This window comes from Pinus tabuliformis, chromosome 4_1 (genome assembly GCF_031772625.1).
Source record: "Pinus tabuliformis cultivar Carrire ecotype Pingquan chromosome 4_1, CPIR1, whole genome shotgun sequence".
Classification (NCBI taxonomy): Eukaryota; Viridiplantae; Streptophyta; class Pinopsida; order Pinales; family Pinaceae; genus Pinus; species Pinus tabuliformis.
Window position 1 is genome coordinate 601,908,884 of NC_142303.1, and position 5,891 is coordinate 601,914,774.

Genomic DNA, 5,891 nt, shown 5'->3' on the forward strand with positions numbered 1-5,891 from the left:
TGATGGGGTCTTCAACTTATGACAATGACTCTTTTAACTTCTTGACCTAGGACAAACCCTAGAATCTCTCAATGGGTGCTTGACCTCTAAAATAAAAGACCTTAAGCATGAAACCCATTCTCCAGAAATAATAATAATAATAATAATTTTTATTTTATTTTACAATATATAAGTATCAAAGGTACATTTCATATTTATGAAGACCGAACCTAGTTACACATTTTTCAACACTCCCTCTTAATTAGGGAGGTATTCATAAATGGTACATGGACATTCTCAATTTGAAGACATTCTCATAAGAAGAGTCAGATTGGTAACCCATCTGTTTAGCATCATATCAATGAACATTGTCATATAGCAAGGCCTTGCCTAAAAATTCTATCTCTCTACACAATCAGACCACAATGCCGACCGAGACCAATGATTGATAGACACCATCTTCATTGTCTCTCTCAGATCATACCACACTCGAGTTCTCTCATAGTATGTTCCATCAGGACTATTCTTATCTTGGATAACCAATCCTCAAAGAATATCGGAACCCTACGACTACTCTTATCTTGGATTCCCTACCTCACCCTCAAAGAGTATTGGATGCCAAATGCTTACCCAATCCTCCATTCTTTCTTCCCAAGTGAAGACAAGAATGATGGGTTGATCTCTCTATCTTAAATGAGGTAGGATATATCAACTAAACCAAGCTTGTCTCTCAAATACACAAGCTTCTTGTTAGGAAATTTTTTTGTCAAAATATCAGTTAGTTTTTCATCAATGGAGATATATCATAACTGTAATAAACCACCTTGTACTAGCTTTAAAATGTAGTGATACTTGTTTTTTTATATGCTTTGTCTTTCCATGAAATGTTTGGTCTTCAGATAATCTTATACAAATGGTGTTATCACAATGTATCACTGTAGGGTCCATTGGTCCTTTAAACAAGTCGGACAACACCTTCCTTAACCAGAGAGCTTCTCTGCTTACTTCACAGGCTGCAATATACTTAGCCTCAATACTACACAAAACAACCATATCTTACTTTCTGCTAAACTAAAACATCCTCCTGTAGTGCTCCTTCCATCATGCTCACTACCTCCCCAGTCGGAATTTGTATATCTAATTAAATGGACATCATTCCTCCTATCATATTTCAAGTAGTAGTGGATGTTTCCTTGTAGATATCTCAGTATATGTTTTGCTGCTATCCAATGATCATGCTTCAGATCCACTTGGAATTGACTAAGAACATTTACTACAAAAAATATGTATGGTCACGTATTCACCAAGTACATCAGTAAGCCAATCAATTGTCTATATCTGGAAGGATCCATAGGGCTCTATTAATAACTCCTTAGTCTTTTCAAGTTTATGATCATTAGGGTTGTCATTGGTTTGAAACCATCATGTAAAACTTCTTCAACATCTTGATCACATACTTCTCTTGACCTAGATAGATCTCATCAGGTCCTTGCCAACCTTCCAATCCCAAATAGTAGTGCATCAAACCTAGATCCTTCATGAAAAATTATGCTGCTAGATGCTACTTATGTTATTCAATTTGACCTGCCACACCTGTTAGGAGAAGATCATCCACATACAAAAGAATTATTACTGGCTCTCCCTTCACAACCTTAATGTAAAGGTTCGGATTAGAAAAACTCTTTTTGAAGCCTAATCTTTGTAGGTATGCATCCATTCTAGCATACCATGCCCTTGGTGCTTGCTTGAGGCCATATAATTCCTTCTTCAATATGAAAACATATGCATCTCTATCTTTAACTTTAAATCCCAAGGGTTGCTCGATATAGACTTCCTCATCAATTTTTCCATTCAGAAATGGAGTCTTGACATCCATTTGATGTATGTTCCATCCCATTGATGCTACCAAAGATACGAATGAAAATAGTTGTATACCTTGCTGTCCGAGCAAATGTTTCTTCATAATCGATGCCTTCTTGTTGAGAGAAGCCCATATCAACAAATATTGCCTTATATATTTATCAATACTTCCATCTGCTGCATGTTTAATCTTGTAGAGCTAGTTGGTAGTTACCATAAATTTGTTCAGACCTAGGTACGATCTCCCAAACTCCAGTTTTCATTATCGATTGTTACTCTTCATTCATGGCATCCTTCCATTCTTGGTGTGTGACAACTTCTTCAAAGATGGATGGCTCTGCTTCTATCAATTTCGTCATATAGGTTGCATACCCAGAATATTTTTTGGGTTTCTTACTTTCCCTAGATGTGCCTTGAATTGATCCATGACCTTCTGCATCAAGTAGTGTAGACTTCAACCAGTTAGGTTTCTTTCTAGTTTTGGGGATTACCATAGGTTGTATAGGTTCACTAGGACCTTCATATTCATGATTTGATTCTTCTTCCTCCCTTGTAACTTCTTCTTCAAATACCAGAAGTTCTTCATCATCCGAGTCCATAGGGAGATCCTTTGATTTCTTGAATGCAATACTTTCGTCAAATATCACATCTCGACTGACTTCTATTCACTGTCATTCCTTTATGTAGATCTGATAGTCCTTAGAAGAGTTACTGTAGCCAAAAATCGTTCCCTTCATGCATGATGGATCCAAATTCTTTCTCTTGTCCTTAGGTACATGAATATAAACATGACAACCAAAAATTCAGAGATGATCCACACTTGGTTTTTTCCCAGTGAATACTTCTTCCGGAGTCAAGTTATTTAGTGACCTGTGGGGATTTCTATTTTGTATGTATACAACTGTCTTTGTTGCTTCACCCCACACAAATTTTGGCAAATCTTGATCATGTAGCATTTATTTTAAACCTTTCTTCAATGGATCAATATTTCATTCTGCAACTACATTTTTCTCGGGATTATATGGGAATATTAACTCCCTCTTAATACCAGAATCCTTTCAAAAGGCTATAAGTTCTTTAGAAGTATATTCTCCCCCATTATCAGATCCTAATATCTTAATTCTCCTTTCTGTAAGGTTCTTTACTTCAACTTTGAATTATTTAAATTTTGTAAAGACTTCATCCTTAGATTTCATTAAGTAAACCCAAGTTTTCCTTGAATGGTCATCTATGAATGTGACATAGTATAGATGGCCTCCAATCGACTTTGGACTCATAGGACCACAAACATTAGAATGAATAAGATTAAATATTTCTTTTGACCTTGAAGCACTGCTTCCAAATGGTCTCTTGGTGTTCATTCCCAATGCACATCCTTTGCAAACTCCTTCATGATTTTCCTTAAGTTTGGGGATGCAATTAACTATGGTATTTAGTGTTGGTAAGATTTTGTAGTGGACATGACCAAATATTCTATGCCAAAGTTCACATGGGCTGATTTCAATGTGAACTAAATCTTGTGCGAGGGGAGTTATCAATCTATAGAGTCTTCCTTCATGAATCACAATCATTCTAACATCTTCTCTACTTGAGTTTTTTTACCCCATACTACAACTTTTCCATCAATGAAAGTCACTCTATCACCTTTATCTTCTAGACTTGAAATGGAAACAAAATTCTTATGCAAACATGAAACAAATAGGATGTTGTTAAGATGAATATTTCCTTTATTCTCTGACCCTAGTGAGGTTGATCCAATTCCTCTCACAAGATAGCTCTTATTATCACCAATCTCTACAGAGTAAGAGGACTTTCATTTTTATAGTGCTTTTAGTTGCTTGCGATGACCAGTCATATGTCTTGATGCTCCACTATTGATGTTAGGCCCCTATACTACTAGTGTAACCCCTTATTGTTATTAGTACAACCCCCTTATTATATTGATGTACCCATGTAGTGCCAATATTGTTAGTCTTGTGCCCCATAGAAGCCCACTATTGTTATTATTGTGCCCTTACATTATTATTGTTATGTCGGCTCTGATTATGTTAAGCCCCCTTAGACTCCTATATATAGAAAAGAGGTATTTTCATTTGTATCATCCAAGAATTGTTCATTTATGTAATGTAAAGGAGGTTGCCCCCTCGAAGAGGCTAAATTCTAAGGCGTTGATCTATCTTTTCTATCTTTTCTTGAGCTGGTTTCATAACATTTGGTATCAGAGCTTTGGATTTTAGGGTTTCGCTGCTCCAAACAGGTCATCGTGGAATTTTCGCTATAACTTTTTTCTGTGATGTTTCAGAAGTCGCAAAAAAACCCATTTGAGAAGAAATCGCGCTGAACCTTGGGTCCGAATTTCATAGCTTTTCACGCGATATTTGCGGAGATATGATCTGAGGAAGTTGGTCTTTTTGCAGATTCCTGAATTACATTCAAAACAGGTGACCTGGGGAAAATCGTCATAACTTTCTCTCTGAGCATCGGATTGAAATTTCATAAGAAGGTATAAAAATAGAACGGACTTTAGTTTCTTGTATATCTTTTTCAGAACCAAAGGTCGAAAATTTGACACGTGGCACTTCATACAAGTTCGCTCCTCTGGAAAGGTCTATAATCAGGTCATCTTGGGAGATTGTGCATAACTCTTTCTTGGAGAATCCAATTTGGATAAGACTGGTGGCATTGGAAAGAGGACACAGAGGGCTACTACATGTAGCAATTTCAGAACTTAAATAGCCGAAATTACAGAGTTATAGTCATTGCAAGATCGAGATCCTAAAATCAAGAAAAAGCAAGATGAGGAAGTTTGATGGCAAGGATCCGGTAAATTGGATACTTCAGATGGAGCAATATTTTGATCTACATGGTGTACCACTGTTAAAAAAGGTATATATTGCATCTTCATATTTAGAACCAGATCAACTTTTATGGTATAAAGGGTTTTTTTCTCGTAAACAACTTGTTACGTGGTCAATTCTCACAGAGGAAATGATAACACATTATGAGGATACAAAGAGCAACACCTTCTTTAGAGCAACACCACAACAATTGGAAAGAGTAAAAGGGCTTTGTGACATATTGGAAAGTAAAATTATGGAAACAAGGAAGTCTACCCCTCACAACTATAAAGATGGAAGTGTTGTTTCTCCAAGCCTTCCAGAACCTACAAGGGTTACACCACAACAATTGGAAGAAAAAAGAGAAAAAGGGCTTTGTTACAATTGTGATAGCAAATGCACTAAAGGTCATAAGTGTGCCGAGAAGAAATTATTTTACATAGAGTATGAAGAGGAGGAAGAAAAGGATCAAGAAACATCAAAAGAAGAGGATATATGCCAGGACTGAACCCCAGAGAAAGAAGAAAAGAATCAGACCATATCTTGTAAACTATTAGCAAGAAAGCCCACTCCTCAAACTCTCAATATAGAAGGACATATCAAGAAGAAAAAGATGAAAGAAGTGAAAGATCACATCAAGAAAGAAGAAATGAATCCAACCATATCTTGTAATTCATTGTTCGGAATTACCACTCCTCAAACTATCAAGCTAGAAGGACATATCAAGAAGAAAAATGTTCAAGAAGTGAAAGATCACATCAAGCATCAAGAAATGAATCCGACCATATCTTGTAAAGGATTGGAAGAAATTACCACTCCTCAAACTCTAAAGATAGAAGGACATATCAAGAAGAAAAAGGTTCAAGCAGTGAAATATCACATCGAGCATCAACGACAAGTTCTCCAACTTTTAAAGGATAACGCCACTTTGGTGCAAAATCAAATGAAACAATAGGTAGATCAACATCATAGTGAAAAATGTTTTGATGTAGGTGATTGGGTATTTTTGCTGCTACATATAAATAAAACTATTTATGAGAAGGAAATGTGGGAAATACTACATGCACTTAACAAATGGCGACCTTACCGAATGGGAAGACTCTTCAAGGATGAGGATGTGGAAGCATTGTTTTGTGCTATTTCTATTATCCAACCAGATTGGATAAATGAAGCAAGGGATGAATGGAAGAAGGACAAAGAAGTATGGTCACTTAT